Here is a 24,178-nt window from a genome sequence, read left to right on the forward strand (position 1 = left end):
CGCGGCCTTTTTGCTCTTCAAACTCCGCGAGTCGCGGAGTTTGTAATTACAGCTCACTCCATTTTGGCTCTTTATTTACCAACGGTTTATTATATAAATATAATATATATATATATATATATATAATTTATATAATTGATTATATATTATATTATATTTATATACATAGTTAACTTGTAATTTTTAGTCCGTTGCGTCGAGCGTTAAGAGTTGACTCTGGTCCCGGTTCCGGATTTTCGAACGTCCTTGCATACAATTTAATATCTTGTACTTTGCGTTTTGAATCTTGTACTCTTGTAATTTCGAGACGTTTCTTATCAATAATTGGAACCTCTTTGATTGTATTTTGTACTTTTGAGCTTTTTGGTCGTTTGCGTCTTCAATTCGTCGAATCTGTCTTTTGTCTTCACCTTTTATTATTTAAACGAATATCACTTTTAAATAGAACAATTGCAACTAAAAGCTTGTCTTTCTTGAGGAATAATGCTATGAAATATATGTTCGTTTTTAGCATTATCACATATCCTAGCTAAGTTATATTGTATTATACATGTATTCTAATATATTATGTAATCTTGGGATACCATAGACACGTATGCAAATGTTTTGACATATCATATCGACCTATGTATATATATTATTTGGAACAACCATAAACACTCTATATGCAGTAATGTTTGAGTTAGCTATACAGGGTTGAGGTTGATTCCAAAAATATATACTTTGAGTTGTGATCTATCCTGAGACGTGTATACACTGGGTCGTCGATTGGGTCAAGATAATATATATCAATTTATTTTCTGTACATCTAAATATGGACAACTAGTTGTAGGTTACTAACGAGGACAGCTGACTTAATAAACTTAAAACATTAAAATGTATTAAAAATGTTGTAAATATATTTTGAACATACTTTGATATATATGTACATATTTGTTATAGGTTCGTGAATCGACCAGAGGCCAAGTCTTACTTCCCGATGAAGTAAAAATCTGTGAAGGTTAGTTATAGTCCCACTTTTAAAATCTAATATTTTGGGATGAGAATACATGCAGTTTTATAAATGTTTTACGAAATAGACACAAGTAAATGAAACTACATTATATGGGTGAATGATCGAAGCCGAATATGCCCCTTTTTGCTTGGTATCCTAAGAATTAGTAAACGGATCTACTAATTGACGCGAATCCTAAAGATAGATCTATTGGGACTAACGAACCCCATCCAAAGTACCGGATGCTTTAGTACTTCGAATTCTTTTTTATCATGTCCGAAGGATTTCCCGAAATGATAGGGGATATTCTTATATGCATCTTGTTAATGTCGGTTACTAGGTGTTCACCATATGAATGAATTTTATCTCTATGTATGGGATGTATATTGAAATATGAAATCTTGTGGTCTATTATTATGATTTGATAATATATAGGTTAAACCTATAACTCACCAACATTTTTGTTGACGTTTTAAGCATGTTTATTCTCAAGTGATTATTAAGAGCTTCCGTTGTTGCATACTAAAATAAGGACAAGATTTGGAGTCCATGCTTGTATGATATTATGTAAAAACTGCATTCAAGAAACTTATTTTTGATGTAATATATTCTTATTGTAAACCATTATGTAATGGTCATGTGTAAACGGTATATTTTAGATTATCATTATTTGATAATCTACGTATTGCTTTTTAAACCTTTATAGATAAAATAAAGGTTATGATTGTTCTAAAAATGAATGCAGTCTTTGAAAAACGTCTCATATAGAGGTCAAAACCTCGCAACGAAATCAATTAATATGGAACGTTTATAATCAATATGAACGGAACATTTCAAACCAAAAGGTTGGTAAGTTCATTAGTTTATCGTAATCAATCATTTCCATAATTTTAATAGACCACAAGATTTTCTTTATTCAATAATCAAACACTCGCAAGTGTTTAAAAATTCATTCGTATGGATTGAACACCTGGTAACCGACATTAACAAAATGCATCTAGAATATCCCCATTTATAAATATCAAAGTACTAAAGCAGTTCAAATTCTCTAACTGGGGCGTGTCAAAGCCCATAGATCTATCTTTAGGATTCGCGTCAATTGGTGGCAATTATAATAAACACCAATTCTTAGGCTACCAAGTTCAACAAGGGCGATATCCGGTATAACGATTCAACCATAAAATATAGTTTCGATTACTTGTGTCTATTTCATAAAGCATTTATAAAAGCGCATGTATTCTCAGTCCCAAAAATATATATTGCAAAAGCATTTAAAAGGGGAGTAATGAAACTCACAATACTGTATTTTGTAGTAAAAATACATATGACGATATTGAACAATGCAGGGTTGGCCTCGGATTCACTAACCTATATCATTTATTTATATATTAAAACATATAATCGTAATCGAACCAAATTATATATATATAAGTTTATTAGTTTTATCATTTTTATATTAATAACTTATATGTTTCATAGATATATTCATTTATTGTATTTTAAATAAAAATATAGTTATGTTTTATATGTTAAGTATAGTTTTATATAATGAATAGTTATTTGATATAATAATATTAATAAATAGTAAGTAAGAAGTTATATCTTTTTATGATAATAATATTACTAATAATAATATTTATGATAATAATAACGATAATAAATAAATAAAAATTATAATAAAAAATAATAATAATAATATTGTTAATAAAAATGAAAATACTTATAATACTAATAATAATGATAATACTAATAAGTAAAATGTTATATGTTAATACCTATTTTAATAGTAATAATAATAATAATAATGATGATAATAATAATACTAAATTCTAAAATTAACATTATATTAATATCATCATATTCATCATTTATAATTATAGTATAAATGTAAATGTTAAATTTAAAATTTAAGTTTATAGTTTATACCCACAGATTAAATCGAACAAGAGAGGCGAGTAATGATCTAAAGGGAAGCCTGACAACAGTAGCATCCGGTCGAGTAACAGTATCCAATCGTGTTGGTAATCACCTAAACTAGTTTGAAGATGGCCTTAAGACAACTAAAACCCAAATCTTTCACTCTTGGTGTCCATTTCATCCATTTTTAAAATCATAAGCCCATACCATAAATTAAATGGGCTTCTCCTTCGCATCTCTTATTTTATCTAGTATTGAGGCCCATCAAAATCTTAATTCCCTAATTAGCAGTAGAGAACTCGATAGCAAAAGTAGTAGCGAAACAACCAAAAGTTACAGGTTTTGGTGATGATTTGATTAAACAAGAAAATAGTGGTGGTGTTCGGTATTAGCAACAAGATGATCACACAAAAATCAGACGAGCACTGGTTCACTTGTTTTTTTCTTTTTAATTTGTGATGATCAAATGGTGGTTTGTAAAGAGGTGAGCTAAAAGTGATGTTTGGTTTTCGAATAATAATTCAGTAACAACCACTAATGGTCTCGATGAATCGGGATTATCATCATAATCATCTAATCATTATCATCATCATCATCATCTATCATTACATCAAAATTATCATTTCATGGTTTATATGTCATCCTCATCTTTACTCGATATCTCGTCATCATTTACTCCTCACCTCATCTACCTCTCTTCTTTCGTTCATCATTTCATAAAACAGAAAAAGATTGAAGTTGTCAAGCACAATAGCTAGTCCATTTAACATAGCCAAAAATGCTAATCCAATTGAATTAAGGAAACCCAAATGAAACGGTCCATAAAAATCCAAGTATTAAATCGGGTCCATATGGTTTCAATAGTCTAAACAGTCCCTATCCAAAAGAAAATTCGTGGAGGTTAGGGTGAGGTTTGTGATGTTAATGTAATTAGAAACAGACACTCAATATGAATGGATGTGGGGTTTTCACTTTGGCAATGGTCTGCCACAAAGGAAAGAAAAGAAAAAAAATAACATGCACTAACTGTTCAACTCAACTTTATTAATATCTAACGATTGGTTTTCAGTTTAAAAAAAATAAATACGATAGTAATAAGTGATGTAGTAACAAACACGTTATAAGGCAGCAGGGATGACGTTACAGCAGCCAGTGATGCGAGTTTCTTGGTGATATTCGAATAAACAGAAAATACGAAAGATTGCAGCAGTTTATAAGGAGTTTTAAGGGTGACTGTCAAACGATCATGCAGCAATAAAAGTAGTAGTACAGCAGTTAGCTGCAGTCAAGCTGTGTAGCAGCCTTTTTGATGAATCAAAAGTGATGAGTTGAGATGGAAAGTGGGTTTTAGATTATTGGTTTACTTGACAAAATACAAAGATAGTAGTAATAGTTGCAAGTGGTGAAACAGAAAACAGAATATACAAGAGATGGAAGTGGTGGTGATTGTAGATAGCTGAATGGTGGTCGGTTTTAATGGGATGTGGTGGTTTCGTACGGTTGTAAACAGAAAAGGTTGAACACGTTATTGTGGTTAAAGCTCGTTTGAAACATAAATAAAGTAGACGCAATAGTGATGGGTTCATGATGGTAACTGGGTTGTGTTTGAGCTCGACATCAAAAGAAGTAGAACAGTATAGTAGTTTGGTTGTAACAGTTTCGGGTTGGTGATTTAGGTGGTGAAAGGTGGCGAGGATTCTCGGTGTCCGATTGTTGAAGATGAAGATGGTATAGTTGATCTTGAATGTGTGGATATATATATGTATATTTGTATATAATCTATATATCTACATATGGTTATGTATGTATATATATGTAAAGAGAGTTTACATTAGATAGATGAGAGAAGAAGAAATAAATTGATGTTTTAACAATCATAAAAAGAAATCAAAAGCATAGAAACAAAATGGGTTGTCTGGATGTCGATAGAAAAGAAAGAAAGGAATGCAAGTGGGGGTGGTGGGTTTGATGGTGATGAATTGTTGGTTGATCAAAAAGGGATATACATATATGTGAAATCTTGCCAGGGTCTATGTATGTATGCACATATGTGCTTTTAGATAGTGAGAGACAAAGATGACACATTTGAAGTTCACGGATATAACTTTATCAAATTAAAGTAATAAATATATCATATAATAATAATATTAAGAATGAGGAAACGTGTGATTAAGAAAAGCATATACTAAGTTCATGTATCTTCTGCCGACAGTTTTACACGGTTTGCTAAATCGTAGTCCGTTGGTAATCAGTGGCGGAATAAAAGTGTTCAGAAAAATCCCCTATTTTTAAATTAACTATATTTATTTATTTTGGTCATTATGGTATAAAATTCGATCATTAATTTATTAAATAAAAATTACATCAACTGTCCCTCTCATTTATGGGTGAAATATAAAAAGTGTTAAAATTTAATAATTAAATCCTAAATACATTTTTAGTAAGCCTAAAATTTATAGAACACATTTTTGGATCACCGTTTATTTTAAAATCTCATATAAGTTTGAATTTAACTTGCTTAATATCAATCGAAACATCAAATGAGTATTGTAATCATTTAATATTTATTTTAATATATTTTATTTATATATAGAGATATATTTTAAATACTAATTATTATAATATCCTATTTTTTATTTTATTAATTTTTTAATAACAACAACATATAATACATCAAATTATATTTCGAATTATTATTTATATATACATACACACATATATATTTACGTTTAATTGTTCGTGAATCGCCGAGAGCAGTCGCAGGTTAATTGAATATATGAAACAGTTCAAACATTTTCAAGACTCAACATTACATACTTTGCTTATCGTATCGAAATCATATAAAGTTTAAGTTTAAATTTGGTCGAAAATTTCCGGGTCGCCACATGATTTACGTAACAATTGATCACCACGCTGATCTGATAATCAAGGAGTTACGAGACGTAGTGGCAAAAGAAGGAAGACACAACAATCTGTTCTCGCATATAGAACCAGACCGAGTCAACATTGCCACCTATGTTACGAAGCAGATAACACGTATCTTCCACGAATCCACGGATCCTAGTTTCACATTCAAAGCTGGATGTCGGGAGATATATTCTAAGACGGTGACATTAATGCTTGGGTCATGACTACTTTTCACTTCTTTTCAGTTTCGCCTCTTAATAAATTTATGCAAAGCTACAGACTCCTACTGTGGATATCACCGTTCAGAAGATTTTGAGATACTGAAGATACAATTTCTAACGCTATTTGAAGACCTCCGAAATGAGCATCCCGTCAGAGAAACAATCACTATAAGCACTGCCTCAATGATTGACAATCATGGATCAATCAGCAGAGCCGTAAATCATATTCTTATCGAACTTCAAGATTTGTCACGAGCTGAAACCGCACATTATGTCGACTTCAGAAGATCTTCGAGAGAAATACCAGACCTTCTACCACTCTTGGTCTGCCACTTTCTCCGAATCTATCCACTAAGACTCACATTCCCTCGAGAAGATCGAGATTATGATTACCAGAGGGGAATGTCTGGTTTTTAGGCATCACTATGGTCGAGCCAACGACCTTAAACAAAAGCACTTCTCGGGAGGCAACTCGTGCAATAAAGTAGAGTGGAAGAATAAAGGATGACAAATGAGTCGATCAATAAAGGACGTAACTTACAAGATTGCTGAAACAACATGTGTTCACAAACCAGCCAGTTTCTTCACAATCAACCACAACTATCCACTGGGGTACTCCTTTCTTCCCGTTACTAGCTCAAATTTCAATTATGGCACATCCTAGCTTATCACTAAGTGTGTGATTCTAACCCAAATAAACACTAGACAAATATTCCCAAAATCTTTAACTAAAACTCCTAAGTGTGGGATACACTAGGAACATTGGGGATAATGTTTGTCTAATTGTGGGATGTTGGTATAATCTTTTTATGCTAAACTTAAATACCTGATGTTATGCGAGGTGTATACGAAATAGTTATATTTTTATTGCGAAATACTATTAAATACGATACAATTTTACACAAGTTATTTATTTATATAGATGGGATATACCTAAACCTTGCTACAACACTATAGGCAGTGTACATAATCGTATAGTAGTGTAGTTTTTAGTAAGTCCGGTTCGTTCCACAGGGATACAGTAAACAAGTTTAACGCTATAATTATTTTAACCTATAATTGTAAAAATAAATATATATATATATATATATATATATATATATATATATATATATATATATATATATATATATATATATATATATATATATATATATATATATATATATTAGTAGTATTATTATTATAAAAGGGGGTTTTTACCGTTTAATGATCGGTTTGTCGATTTTATATTTTAAGCGTAAAGATAAATGACGATAATATAAATGACAAAATTTAAATTGCGATAAAGTAAATTGAAGTAATTAAAGTGACAGTAAATAAAGGTACGATGAAATATGAAATAAAAGTATTATGCTTATTTAAACTTCCGTAATCATGATGTTTGACGTTTTGATTTTAATTAATTGTTATCGGGGTTAATTGTCCTTTGTCCTGGATTATTTGATACCTATTTGGTTTTTATCCATAATAGTCCATCGGTCATAATTATAAAATGCTCGTCAAATTAACCTTATTCCCGAAGTCAAATATTCCAACTAATTAGGGATTCGAACTGTAACAAGGTTTTAATACTTTGTTAATAATTACACCAGGTTATCGACTGCGTGTAATCCAAGGTTTTAATACTTTGTTAACAATTACATCAATTATCCTTGTATGTAATACACCCCTGTTTTAATGAGATATGAATATTAATTTACCCACTTGATCAGAATGAATAATCAATTACCCAACCCGAATAATTAATTAAATGATCGTAAAAGATGTCGTATAAACGTCACTAAATAGAACATACATAATCATTTTAATAATTATTAGATTAACTAATTTGAAGATAGGTTTGACAGGTTCCAATGAGTTGTCATTCGATTAGACAATACCCCCTACCTATTAATAGTCAATAGTCCAATGTTCACAAGTGTCGGTCTTTTGTCCAAACCTTAATTATGGTACAAAATCTAATAACCCCGTCTTAATATTTAGTCTAACATCATGATTACTTTGGCTCAAATAAGCATAATAATAACTTAGTTACGAGACATTAATTTAAAAAGAAAGAACATAGCTTACAGTGGTGATTAATCGCGTAACGTTACACGGACAGAATTTCGACTTACACACTTACAACATTCGTTAACATAACCTTATTATTATTAATCTTAAATTAAAATTAAAATTATAAATATAAATATATATATTGAGATAGAGAGTAGATAGAAAAAGATGTGTTTTACTCGTTTAAAAATGCTGAATTTATAGGACCTGGCCACCTTTTTCCTGTCATGCGATCGCATGACCAGCTGTATCAGGCCAACTACTTTTGTTTTCTTGTTTTGCCGACGTTTTATTATATAATATAATATATATATATAATTTTAAGAATTATTTATATATTATATTATATTCATGTGCATAGTTGACTTGTCATTTTAGCTCCGTTGCGTCGCGCGTTGAAAGTTGGTTCATGTCCCGGTTCCGGATTTTCGAACGTCCTTGCGTACTATTTAATATCTTGTACTTTGCGTTTCGTGGCTTGCACTCTTGTAATTTTTAGACGTTTCTCGTAATTAAATTGAACCACTTGAATTATATCTTGTACATTTGAGCTTTTTGGTCATTTGTGTCTTCAAATCGTCGTTTTCTTCTTTTGTCTTCGCACTTATTTATATAAATGAATATTACATAAAAATAGAACAATTACAAATAAAAGCTTTACATATTGGAAGGATATTGTGCCTAAATATATGTTCATTTGGAGCACTATCAAATATTCCCACACTTGAGCGTTGCTTGTCCTCAAGCAATACAGAACTTAAAATAAAATCGCACTTCACTCGAATCACTTTTTTTTATTCTCACACTTTATACATCAGTGATTTTGATACGGCGGTATAAACAATGATAGTAACGATGTGGTTTACAGTCCCACATGACTATGAAAAATTTAGATCCTTTAAGGAAATTGGATCTTTATGAAAACATTTGATCTTTTGAAAATTCATTCTAGCTTTTACCCTAGATAAGTTTTCCGAAATAACCCTTCACCGGTGTTTGCAAATTATTTTTGTGGGTTTTGTGGGTTTTGTGGGTTTCAGATTTCAAAATTTTAGCTCAAAACTTGCGGTTTTGTGTCACCCACTTGCTAACCTTGTATTAGAAAAGCAACACGTCCAGTATACTTACTCCGTATATTACCTTTCGGTAAACTACTGTCCGGTTGTAAAGGAAAGCGTTGAACAAGCAACTGTTAAGGCATTGTCTAATGACATGAATTTGTTCATGGTCAACAACGTGTCAGATGCAATTACTATCCTTTGTAGGAGCAATAGTAAAGATCACCCTATAATTTTTTGGTCTGGCACAAGGTCCTGTCTTCGACCATGCTATGCAACCACCGTTCTTACGGTTGACACCCGATTTGGTTCAGGTGACCTAATGAATTCCTAGGATTTTACGTTCAATGGTAATGAACGCATTGAAAATGGGTTTTCAGAAAACAAATCGGTTTTAATTTTGATCAAAATATTTTCTCGTTCAAGCTCGAGTTTAGATATCATTGAATTCCATGAGTTTGTAATTCTCAATCTTTCAAGTCAATCTCAAGGGTTGAGTAATATCAGGCTTAAAAGCTGATTTTTAATCTTTAAGGAGATTATCCTTTCTAGAGGTCTGATTCATTAGTCTTATCAAGCTAATTTGCACGGTGCCCTCCCTATTTTACGAGACAGATCCTCTCATGGTTAGGATAAGTCTGACCACTTGGTGACCCTGTTTGATGCTGAGGTCCGTAGATTTCCAGCAGATTTTCGAGAAAACTTTTCAAGGTTTTTCGTAGACTCTACAACTGGTCTGGACGACAACTTCCTGACCTAAATCAAGAAGCGCGTATCTTTTTCAGAAGACTTTACTTCCTTTTAATGATGGAATTGATTCATCGTGCAGATCCATCTTTCTTTGAAATATATTACAGTAAATTAGGTAAAACTGATTAGTTTAGTCCAAAGCAAAAGTACCTGCAATAATCTTGTACAAATATGTGATATATGTTTTGAAGAACTTGGTAAATTCTTTCCACACTTAGCTTTTATTTATATTTTTCTTTGCCTTTTTATTCTCCTCTATTCTATTTTAAATGAATTCTAACGTTTTGGGTTGTTTCTCCATTTATGTTCTCTCCGAGGTAACAATAATTTCGGTATTATAACCTAGTTTTATCGTTCATAAATATGTATAAACATGATTTTGAATTCATTTTATTGAAAAATTTTCAAATTTTCACAAAATTTGGCAAATAAACTAAGTGTAAACCCGAGAGAATTTATAACCCTTCCCCACACTTGAGATCATGCAATGCCCTCATTTGCATGAAATCAGACTATAATTATAAATTCATGAGGGTGATTAGTGTAGAAAAGTGATTAAAAATACCGAGTTTGCAAACATATTATTTTATATCACATTTGATATTTTACGTCTTGTCGTTAAAATTAGTAGCTTTTGCTGAACTTAATGTCAGTCTTTGAAAATGCGCTGTTTTACCCTGTTTTGTACATAAGATAAACTACAAACATATATAATATATATATAATTTTTTTTATAAAAACCTTTATTTATTAAAACAGTTTAAATGAATAAATTTTTTTTAAAAATTTTGTTTCCTTTTACTTTAGGTAGTTTCGGTATGTTTACCTAGTTCGTCCCTTGACAAAATTTAAAATTTATCGTTTTTAAAGCGATTGTTTTAAAAGTAAAGATTTTTGGTTTTTTAATTTTTTTGGTATACTTTAGATCAATAAAATTAAAAATAATGATAACAAAATTTTTCGCCCCGCCCTCGGGTAAAGCAATTTCGGTTCCATGACCTAGTCTTCAACTTACGATGAATTTTAGAAATCATTTTTTAAACTTAATTAAACAAAGTAATTTTTATTTTTTTATTCACACAAAACTTAAATTTAAAAAAAATGCATATTAATTTTATTTAAAACCTACAAAACAAAAATTCAGAATGGGGGGAGAAAACTAGTTCTTTAGTGTCTGCTAGTGGAAAAGACCAATCGGATTCCATTCTCATAACTACACGAGAACAGAACAACTAACCCTAGACAGCATTATTTCTTAGAACATTTGAATCTCCCCACACTTAGGTATGTGAAGACCCGACCTAATCCATCCGGACGAAGTCCATATCGATTATAAACGATTCACAACAGTTGATTTCATCGCGAGGTACTTGACCTCTATAGGATACATTTTACAAACATTGCATTCGTTTTTGAAAAGACAATCTTACATTACACCGAAAATTGACGGCATGCATACCATTTCATAATATATCTAACTATAATTGACTTAATAATAATCTTGATGAACTCAACGACTCGAATGCAACGTCTTTTGAAATATGCCATGAATGACTTCAAGTAATATCTTTAAAATGAGTAAATGCACAGCGGAAGATTTCTTTCATACCTGAGAATAAACATGCTTTAAAGTGTCAACCAAAAGGTTGGTGAGTTCATTAGTTTAACATAAATAATCATTTCCATCATTTTAATAGACCACAAGATTTCATATTTCCATTTCTCATAAACATACGTCCCATGCATAGAGACAAAAATATCATTCACATGGATTGAACACCTGGTAACTGACATTCACAATATGCATATAAGAATATCCCCATCATTCCGGGATCCTCCTTCGGACATGATATAAATTTCGAAGTACTAAAGCATCCGGTACTTTGGATGGGGCTTGTTGGGCCCGATAGATCTATCTTTAGAGTTCGCGTCAATTAGGGTGTCTGTTCCCTAATTCTTAGATTACCAGACTTAATAAAAAGGGGCATATTCGATTTCGATAATTCAACCATATAATGTAGTTTCACGTACTTTTGTCTATTTCGTAAAACAGTTATAAAAATAGCGCATGTATTCTCAGTCCCAAAAATATATATTGCAAAAGCATTTAAAAAGGGATTAATGAAACTCACGCATGTAAATATGGTAAAACAGTTAATAAAGCATTTGCATGTATTCTCAGCCCAAAAATGTAAAGAGAAAAAGGGCAAATGAAACTCACGCATGTAAATATGGTAAAACAGTTAATAAAGCATTTGCATGTATTCTCAGCCCAAAAACGTAAAGAGTAAAAAGGGCAAATGAAACTCACGCATGTAAATATGGTAAAACAGTTAATAAAGCATTTGCATGTATTCTCAGCCCAAAAACGTAAAGAGTAAAAAGGGCAAATGAAACTCACCTAATGTATGTTGTAGTAAAAATACATATGACCATACTGAACAATTGAACAATGCAGGGTTGGCCTCAGATTCACAAACCTATATCATTTGTATATATATATTAAAACATATAGTCGTAATCGAATAGGTTTTTATATATATAATTTATTAATTATATCATTTTTATATTAAATATATATATATATATATACGTCTCATATATTCATTTTGTGTATAACGCTAATAATGTTGTTATGTTATCTGTATTAAGTATATTATTATATATGTATATATCATTCGTTTGTTAAAATAATAATTTTAGTAATACTATGATTATATTAATATTGATAAAAATAATAATAATCATAATACTTTATATTAATAAATAAGGTATTATTTTTAATAATTATATTAATACTAAATATAATGATATTTATAATAATAACTGTAAAATATTAATTTTTCAGTTAATGATATTTATAATAATGATTTTTAGTAATTACATATTAGTAATACTCATTATAATATAAATAATCATATTTATAATGATAATAATAATAATTATTATTATTATTATGATACTTATAAAGATATTTATAATACTGATAATGATTATAATGCTAGTAATAATAATAATACTTAGATTAATAATAAACTGAATAAATTAATAATAATGATAATAACAATATTAATAATACTTAATGATATTACAAATAATAATAACTATGATAATGATAATATTACTTATATTAATGATAATAATATTCATAATATTAATGATAGTAATAACAATAATTAGCATATCAATTAATAATAATAATAATAATAATAATAATAATAATAATAATAATAATAATAATAATAATAATAATAATAATAATAATAATAATAATAATAATAATAATAATAATAATAATAATAATAATAATAATAATAATGAAAAAGAAAATTGAAGCTATCTTTAAAAGAAATTGGCCCAAAAACAAATCTGCCCCTTCAGAGGCTCGAACCCTCGACCAGAGGCTCACACACCACACCATCTGACCACTAAACCAATCTATTTTTTCTGATTATATCCATTTCCTAATATTCTTAACCCCTTAAATTGTTCATCTCTTTCACCCCTTAACTAGTCGACCAATAATCAGTTTTTAACCTCAACGTGCCTTTTGATTTATCATTGGTATAGAAACAGAAACAAATTATAAATACGTTTGAAGATTAAAAAAAATAAAATAAAAAATAAAATAAATCAAAATAAAAGCTGAAGAACACTTCCTGTTCATCGTATGAAACCCAAATCTTAATTTTGATTTTAAGAACATTTTACACAAAAATTATAACATGAGTTATGTTTCAAATCAATCCTATAAACTTTCTCAATCGTTAATTGAACTGTAAACATCAAAACTAGTTCGAATTTTATGATAAACACTTCGGTTGACTTTGAAAACCAAAACTTTGACATCTAAATTTGAATTCGATAATAAAAATTGGCAATTGAGATTTTCCAGATAGTTTAAGTAAATGATTTCTCACACAACTGCATTTAAGGATTTTGTAATTAAATTCATATTCGAGATCTTGCTAAAAAGTGACACGAACAGAGGTTATACAAGCTGTTTTAAAAAAAAAATTTGATTTCATTCACAGATATTAACAATTAATGACAGTAATAATTGACATTGAGAATGGAGAATTTGAATGAGTTAATTGATAGCAATATGATGTCGGTTTATATGGTGAATAATAATTCGACTTCTTCACAGGTAGATAAAAGGAAAAGAAAAAATAATAATAACAAAGACTTTAGACAAATTGGTTCTCGTTTTTGTTTGGTTCTCTTTAACATTTTGTATCCAATTTCAATGGAATAAAAGGTGATAATGATGTGTAACAAACTGCAAGTAGATTAACTGTATGCTTGATTCAAATCCTATTATTTAATAAAGATAATAGTAATAATAATAAGTATATTAATAATTATATAATTATAATAATTAATAATAATACTAAAAATAATAAAAATGATAACAATCATATTATTGATGTTAATAGTAATATAAGGTATTATTTTCAATTAACAACATTAATATTAATAATAAAGACATTTTTTGATAATAATAGTTCTTTAATGTAATTAATAATATTTAACAATAAGTATTAATTAAAGTCAATACAATTTTTATTGTTAATTATAATAATAATGACATTAATAATGATAATATTAATGTTACTAATAATATAGCAATCAAATGTAACAAATTTCATGTATATGTAATATTATTAATAATACTGATATTAATATTAATATTAATATTTTTCATGTTAATAAAAATAATAATATTACTATAACAACTATATTTTAACTGGTATTATAGATAATATATTAACTTTATATTTTATTACTTTTGTGTTACTTATTTTGTATAATAATATATTTGGATAGTTAATAGTTATGTATTTTATATATATTATAATATATAATAATTATTAATGGCAATCATATATATACATATAGTTTCATAATAATATCATATACATGTTTTATATATTCATTTTAATTGTACCTAATTATTTTGTGTATAAATTTTACATTTTTAGTTCTAGTTAATTTAAGTGTATTTTATTTATGCAATGTATTATATATATATATATACCCTTATATTTATATTTATATATACAGACAATGATTCGTGAATCGTCGGGAATAGTCAAAGGTCAAATGATTACATGCACATAGATTTCAAAACTTTCGAGACTCAACATTACAGATTTTTGCTTATCGTGTCGGAACCATATAAAGATTAAGGTTTAAATTTGATCGGAAATTCCCGAGTCATCACAGTACCTACCCGTTAAAGAAATTTCGTCCCTGAAATTTGATAGAGGTCGTCATGGATAACAATCAGAATTTTTTCATGACAAATATGAGTTGATAAATAGAGTTTTATCATCATTGAGTAATATGGATAAAATCAATTGATTATGCGAAGAGTAATAGTGAAGCTATCGCAAAAGAGTGAAATGAGTGAATGTATATTCGTTTTAACCGATGACGTAGTTATGATTGATTTTCGGAATTCAAGGGATTTAAAAAAAACTTTGTAATAAGATTTGGTTCTTCGGCGATTTAGAAAATCAGGATCTTCTTTGATTAAATGCAATAATCTGTCTCGATTTCCCTGTCTGATATTTTACTATAAATCCACCCCTTCATTTTTCTTATTCTCCACACCTTCTATTCTTTCTCCCTCAACTCATACTTTAAAGCATTCGTCAATATGCTCCATCCAGTTCTAATTCTTGATATACTCCTAACCTTCATATCTGTCATTCTTCTTTTTCATCTATCACCGGAGGATTTTATTTACTTCTACCATTATCTTGGGGTTTTAGTGTTATTAACTTTTCCGTGCCTTTACGTGGCAATACGTATTGATATGCACGGTTTGTAGTTTCTGGGTGGTTGTTAGGTTTTATATCTTCCTTTATATTTCAATGTCCCTGCTTCTGTCTTCTATAATCATTGTCATCCATAGTTAATGCTCTCTCCTATTTGCTGCGATTTATATTCCAGTTTCTATTTTGGAGTTTCATTCTTTCGTTTCCTCTTCCTGTCCTCGAATCAAGCGAGTAATGGTCCGGAATTAGTAGTTATGAAATTCGGAATGAACATAGCTAATGCTCTAAGAAAGAAATGGTAATGGTACGATTTTGATTTGTCAAATTACCATATTATCCTGGAATAGACCGAACCATCAAGAAATATTTTCTTGATATTTTTAGAAATTAAATAGAATGTAAGAGTCGTGTAACATGGCACATGATGATGGTACTGTGAATCATCACATTCCATTAGAAACTCAACATGACTTACTGTAATATAATCATGTTGATCAAGTGTCAGTATATTATACTAACTCATGCATCAGTTCCCAACATTACTTCAATAACATTCATATTTTAAGCTCGAAAGGTTACAGAATATAGAAACTAACAGTTTCTATATGATGTAACACTGATAGCACTAATAGATTAATGATTTCAGATAAGAATAATTATAAAAATTATTTTCAGAAATATGGAGGGTATTTATAATGAAAGATACGATGATATCTTAGAATATCTAAGATCATAGGATGATAGAAACTATTATCTGCAAGGGTTTAGAGTAAGGAGCAAGATATTCACTAAAGACTTTAGCAGACATCGAATCATTTGGATTCTTTAAAGTCAAACTTATTCTTTGTGATTTGTCCACGGCTTTCTTCCTAGTTTCGCATAATCTACTTTTCGGTACTAAATTTTCTATTGAATGTTTCCAATATAATGATACACAGGAAGCACGAGGAGGTATATAATTTTGAACGAGAATATTTATGAAAATATCCTCAGAAATATCGAAGATATTAATGATGATATTTTGGAATTTCTAAGTTCGATGGTTAATGGAGAAAGATTTTCCGCAAAATTTTAACATGACTTCGGAGTAAGATATTCTCTAGAGATTTCAACGGATCCAGAATTACCTGAATCCTTTGAATATAGGGTTTGGTCCTTGTATTTGTCCTTGGTCTCCTTCATGGGTAGCTCAATCTCTTTTTCAATACTCAATTTTCTATCGAGCGTTCCTAACACTCCTTTCTTTATCATCAAACTTTTGGTCGTTTAGACCATCTACCATTTTTCTGTTTCCTCTGCATTTAATGCTATGATATCTGAATCATCGGTTATTAATCCGAGGTGGTTTCAGGAAAAATTGTGTTTTTAGATGATTAAACGCTGATGGTAATATGGTGGAATATGAAAGGTTCTCTGGTAACAATAAAAGAGCACGCGTATATATCAACGTTATAATAAGGTTGTTTCATATGTGTAACGACCCGCACTTTTTCGATCGTTCTATACTTATAAGATTAATATTTACATAAATTAAACCTTACCAACATGATAAGCAATCCAAATTGTCGAGACTTATGTTTTTCGAAAAGAGTTTTACACAACGTTTGACCGTCTAGTTTGACCGATGATATCACGAACTATACAATATATGATAATTATACGTTTGTGTATATATATGTATATATACATATTTAACATGACCTAAGAATGTTTTAATATCTCATTTTGTATTAATAACAATAAGTTATAAGTATATTTTGAAACTACTAACTTAAGTTTTCAAAACGATAACCATACGTAACGTTATTTGACTTAAATACTTATGACCTATAATGTTTATATATATATCGTATAAGTAATGTATTTAATCACTTTTAAAGACTTAAATACATAAAACAATATAAGTATATTTACAAAAGATAACTATATTTGAATCCTCGTTTCGTTTTCTCAAAGATTTCTATACGTATACCTAGGGTATATGTACCCGTATCATACACAGCTTCTAGATGTATTTACTATTGGTATATACCAATAAAAATCTGCTCCTTAGCAGCCTTAAATGATTAAGAAACATGTGGAACCAACCATTTGTCAAGTAGCATGAATTATTTAGCAAGAAAACAAAGTTAGGTATCTTTTTTTTTCCTTTATAACCTAAAAACATTTTTATGCATGCACACCATTTCTTCACTCCATTTTCTCATACTTACACTTCCATTTCTCTCTCAAAATACTCTTAACTTCATACTTGATCATCTCCAAGCATTTTCCCCATCATTTAGCTTCAAAAACAACACTTAAACCTCATAAGAAAACCTTACAAAAACACTTCAAGAAATCCTTCCAAGAACACCAACTTACTTCCAATCTTTCATCCACTTCCATCACCCTTTTGGTTCTAGGTTCTTACTCCTCTTTTACAACAACCTTGTCCAAGGAACTTGAGGTAGAATCTATGTTCATAACCTTATTCGATTCATATATATATATAGCTATCTTATTTTGTGGTATAAAATTTTAACAACAAGAACATAGTTTGAATGTTTTCAAACTTGTTTGCAAACTAAATAGATCCTTCTAACTTAACTTTTAAAATACTCCAAGACCTGTAATATAACTTAAATATATGCTAATTTAACAAGGTATAACTTGGTTTTTCAAAGATTATCTTAAAAACTGTTTTTACGACGTCGGAGTGCCACCGGGGGCTGTTTTGGGTTGGATAATTAAAAACCATCTTAAACTTTGAATTGGAGGTTTATTTTCTGGAAAAATGATTTTTACTATGAATATGATAACACATAAAAATTTCATGATTTAACTCAAAGTATAAGTATTTTTAGAAAAATAATCATTTAAGGTTGTTTACATGATGGAAAATGATTAACTTCATAAGTTTCACTAAAGTTTGACCTATGCCGTGTGATTTTGAATACAAACTAAGGTATTTACAGTTCATAGTCTTAAAGAGGGACTCGATCCAAGGAGATGGCAAGTTGAATCAACGAAAACGGAGTTGTAACGAAGAAACTATGACCGAAACAAAATCGGATATCCAAGACTAGTTTAGCCACGAAAATAATTGGGAAAAAATTAAATAAATCACATCTTTTTAAGTTAACATGATATTTTATATATATGTACTTATAATTCAATTTTATATGGTTCAGGATCACCCGTAAACAACACGAGAAGATTAATCATAAGATCCCATGATTGTACGCAACACGTCATTTGACAACACCGGTACTTTATGTACGCAACACGTCATTTGACAACACCGGTACCATGGGTCAAGATTAATCTCGACCAATACATATACGATGGGGTTTTATTTATTTCGTTGGGGGTTTTATTTATTTCATTGCGGGTATATTAAACATCTAAAAATGAACCATTAAAATTGAATTACTAACAACGAACTGCTAACTACAGACTAAGGAATTATTCAAAGTATTAAAAGTATAACAAGTATATATATGTGAAGTTTGTTTAAAAAGAAAAGGTATTGATATATTATATATGGATAGGTTCGTGATATCAACCGGAGACCAAGTCAAATTATATATATATCTTCAAGACGAAAGTGAGTATATAGTCCCACTTTTAAACTCTAAATATTTCGGGATGAGAATACATGTATTTTATGTTTTACGTTATGGACACAAGTAACTGAAAAATATATTCTACGTTGAGTTGTACCACTGGCATACTTCCCTGTAGCTTGGTAACTGTTATTTACAGCGGTATTGTAAACGCGAATCCTGTTGATAGATCTATCGGGCCTGACAACCCCAACCGGACTGGACGACCAGTATTCAACGGTTGCACAGTACTTCGTTTCGTGACTACACTTGGTACGGTGTAGTAAGATTTCATAATAAAGGGAATATGCGACGTGATTAAATGTTAAGTATGGTTACCAAGTGCTCAACCACTTAGAATATTTTTATTAAACTGTTTATATACGAAATCTTGTGGTCTATATATATATATTGCTGCCGGCACTAAACCTATATCTCACCAACTTTATGTTGACGTTTTAAACATGTTTATTCTCAGGTGATAATTAGAAGTTTCCGCTGCATTATGTTGAATTTGAGCAGGATCTTGCGTACGCATATTTGTGTCAAAAATAAGACTGCATATCCAAGAACTTGTGTTGTAAAATATGCTAGAAATCGTGTTGTTATCATCATTTGTAAAGTTTGTAAGTCGAAGATTATCGCTAAACGATAATCATCTTTATTTCGTCCAAAGCTTGTATCAAAAATAAGAATCATGGTTTGTAATGTATAATATATGCAGTTTTTCTTTTAAAAATGTCGCATATAGAGGTCAATACCTCGCAATGAAATCATACGTTATCTAACACGTTCTTACGGTTAAGGACGGGTTATGACATGTGGTATCAGAGCGGTGGTCTTAGCGAACCAGGTTTGCATTAGTGTGTCTAACTGATAAGTCGTTAGGATACATTAGTAAGTCTGGACTTTGACCGGGTCTGATTTAAAAACCATTGCTTATCATTGTTGGTTAAAATTTATATGTAAATATTATGTAGTACTAATGGGTTAGTTGTTGTGTGATAGATGTCGGGCTCAAAACTTGTTATCACATTCAGCGACTCCGAACCAGAATCTTCAGATGGTGTTCCAGTCATTAACCTATCCGATGACGAAAATAATATCTTTGGGGAAGACTCACAAATTCCGGATGAACCGACTATAGAGAACCCGGAAAGTGAACCCGAGGAGGAAAGTGAACCCGAGGAGGAAAGTGAACCCGAGGAGGAAAGTGAACCCGAGGAGGAAAGTGAACCCGAGGAAGAAATACAGGAAATTACAAAAGACGAGTTCGAACTAGGAAAGAAACGAAAGGCTAATGAATTAGAAAATTCAAATCCCGAGTTTAGTAAGGATGATGTGGCACCAACTCCACTAGACACTACCACCCCTATTCCCGCTATTCCTATTCGTTCTATCCCGGCATCCAGTTCTTCAGCCCCACAGCCAAAATATAGGCAGACAGCCAGGATAAGCGTTAAGCGATTCTTTGAACCTAAACGTCCTAGAAAATAGACCAAACGATGCGCTGCCGTATTAAACCATGGGATCATATAATGTTTTGTATAATATTATTAGTGTGGTTTGCTTAATGTTCGATGTAAGATAAGCATATGTAAAATAGTGAAGTGTGAAATGCAATAATTTTCCATGGTTAAGTATTATTTAGATGGTAGTAATTGATTCTGTACTAATCTATTAAGTATGGACATTAACGGGTAGGTACTACCCTAGATATAATTATAAAACGCTAATAAGAAGAAAAGACTTTTATAATAATACCTGGTTCATATTATTAACAAGCTATAATGTACTATAAATACACACTACATCTATAATAATCCATGTGAATAATTATTTTCTTTCATTAGGAAATGGCGCGATTGAATCGAATGACGGAACAAGAAATCCAGAAACTCATCAATCAGCGAGTGAACGACAGAATGTTATGGGTCGAGGCTGCAAGAGGTGCTGCAGTTAACCCAAATCCTCGTGTGGGGTGCACTTACAAAACTTTTCAAGCTTGCAAGCCCTCATCATTCAGTGGAACAGAAGGACCAATCGGTTTAACCCGGTGGATAGAAAAGATGGAGTCTGTGTTTAAAATCAGTGGTTGTGTTGAAAAGGACATGACCAAGTATGCATCGTGCACTTTACAAGATAGTGCACTCACGTGGTGGAAAAATTATGTGAAGGCTGTAGGAGGAGATGTAGCTTATGATACTCCGTGGGAAGAATTCAAAACAATGTTAATCAACGAATATTGTCCAAGGAACGAGGTTAGGAAGTTGGAAGATGAGTTACGAATTCTGAAGGTTATTGGTACTGAAATCACCAACTACAATCAGCGATTCATGGAATTAGTTTTGCTATGTCCTGAATTGGTTCCAACCGAAGAACGGAAGATTGAAATGTACAAAGATGGTTTGCCCAAAAAGGTCAAGGCAAACGTTACAGCATCGAAACCTAAGACAATTCATGAAGCTATAACCATGGCAAACGAGCTAATGGATCAGGTCATCATGGATAAGAAAGCATCCAATACTGATGTGAAGGTATCAGGTAACAAAAGAAAGTGGAATGGAAATTATGATCGAGGTAACCAACAACAATCTTTTAAGAAACAAGAAACCATACAAGGTGCAGGTGGTGGTTCAAGCTTTGGTTACAAAGGACAAAATCCTTTATGCAACCGATGCCACAAACATCACTCTGGCTACTGTAATGTGGTATGCAACAAATGTAATTGAAAGGGTCATCTTGCTGAAGATTGTAGGTCTCTCGTTACAAATACAAATGGTACCAAGACTCCTGCCACCAATGCAAATAGAACTGCTTTGGCTACCATTACTTGTTATGGGTGTGGAAACCAAGGTCACTATAAGAGCCAGTGTCCGAATCCAGAGAAGAATAATGGATCTGCACATGGAAGAGCATTTGTTATTAATGCTAGAGAGGCGTGTGAAGACCCGGAGCTTGTTACGGGTACGTTTACCATTAATAACTTATCCGCATCTATTATATTTGATACTGGTGCCGATAGAAGTTACGTGAGTAGAGGCTTTTACGCTAAATTGAATTGTTCATCATTACCTCTAGATGCTAAGTACATGATTGAGTTAGCTAATGGTAAACTAATTAAAGCCGATAAAATTTGCCGTGATTGTAAAATAAATTTAGCCGGAGAAACATTTAAAATTGACTTAATACCCGTAGAATTAGGAAGTTTTGATGTAATAGTCGGCATGGACTGGATGTCCAAAGTAGGAGCTGAAGTTGTGTGTGCCAAGAAGGCAATTCGCATTCCTTGTAAGGATAGAATGCCGGTGATGATTTATGGAGAGAAGGGTAACTCAAAGCTAAAACTCATTAGTTATTTGAAAGCTCAAAAGTGCTTGAAGAAAGGGTGCTATGCTATCTTAGCACATGTTAATAAAGTCGAAAAGAAAGAAAAAGAGAAGTGCATCAACGACGTGCCTGTGGCAAGAGATTTTCCTGAAGTTTTTCCGGAAGAGTTGCCGGGATTACCTCCATTTAGATCTGTAGAATTTCAAATAGATTTAGTACCAGGAGCCGCACCAGTGGCTCGTGCTCCATATAGACTTGCACCGTCCGAGTTAAAAGAACTTCAGAGTCAGTTAAAAGAATTACTGGATCATGGATTCATACGACCAAGTACTTCACCGTGGGGAGCTCCGATTCTATTTGTTAAAAAGAAAGATGGATCTTTTAGGATGTGTATAGATTATCGTGAATTAAATAAGTTAACTATCAAAAATCGGTATCCACTACCGAGAATTGACGACTTATTTGATCAACTCCAGGGATCATGTGTTTATTCGAAAATCGACCTAAGATCGGGCTATCATCAACTACGTGTCAAAGAAGAGGACATTCCGAAAACTGCTTTTCGGACACGTTATGGTCATTACGAATTTTTGGTCATGCCGTTTGGATTGACGAATGCGCCAGCTGTATTCATGGATCTCATGAATCGAGTTTGTAGTCCGTATTTAGATAAGTTTGTTATCGTTTTCATTGATGACATTCTTATCTATTCCAAGAGTGAGCAAGAGCATGAGCAGCATTTAAGGTTGATATTAGAGTTGTTGAGAAAAGAACAGCTATACGCTAAATTTTCTAAGTGTGCTTTCTGGTTGAAAGAAGTGCAATTTCTTGGCCACGTTGTTAGTAGCAAAGGAATTCAGGTTGATCCAGCAAAAATTGAAGCCATTGAAAAATGGGAGACTCCTAAAACACCAATGCAGATACGCCAATTTTTGGGTTTAGCCGGTTATTATAGAAGGTTTATTCAAGATTTTTCCCGAATAGCTAAGCCGTTGACAGCATTAACGCAAAAAGGGAAGAAATACGAATGGACCTCGGAGCAGGAGAACGCATTTCAATTACTGAAGAAGAAGTTAACTACGGCGCCTATTTTATCGTTACCTGAAGGGAACGATGATTTTGAAATATATTGTGACGCTTCGCGACAAGGTTTTGGTTGTGTTCTTATGCAACGAAAGAAAGTTATTGCATACGCATCTCGACAATTGAAGATTCACGAGCGGAATTATACGACGCATGATCTAGAACTGGGAGCAGTCGTGTTTGCGTTAAAGATATGGAGACACTACTTATATGGGATTAGATGCACTGTGTTTACTGATCATAAAAGTCTTCAACATATTTTTGATCAGAAACAGCTGAACATGAGGCAACGTAGGTGGGTCGAGTTAATAAACGACTATGATTGTGAAATTCGTTATCATCCCGGGAAAGCGAATGTGGTGGCTGACGCACTAAGCAGAAAGGAACGAGAACCAATTCGAGTACGAGCAATGAACATAAAAATTCGCATGAATCTCAACTCACAAATCAAAGAAGTTCAACGAGAAGCACTTACTAAAGAAAATAT

Source organism: Rutidosis leptorrhynchoides, chromosome 10, assembly GCF_046630445.1.
Source record: "Rutidosis leptorrhynchoides isolate AG116_Rl617_1_P2 chromosome 10, CSIRO_AGI_Rlap_v1, whole genome shotgun sequence".
Taxonomy (NCBI): Eukaryota; Viridiplantae; Streptophyta; class Magnoliopsida; order Asterales; family Asteraceae; genus Rutidosis; species Rutidosis leptorrhynchoides.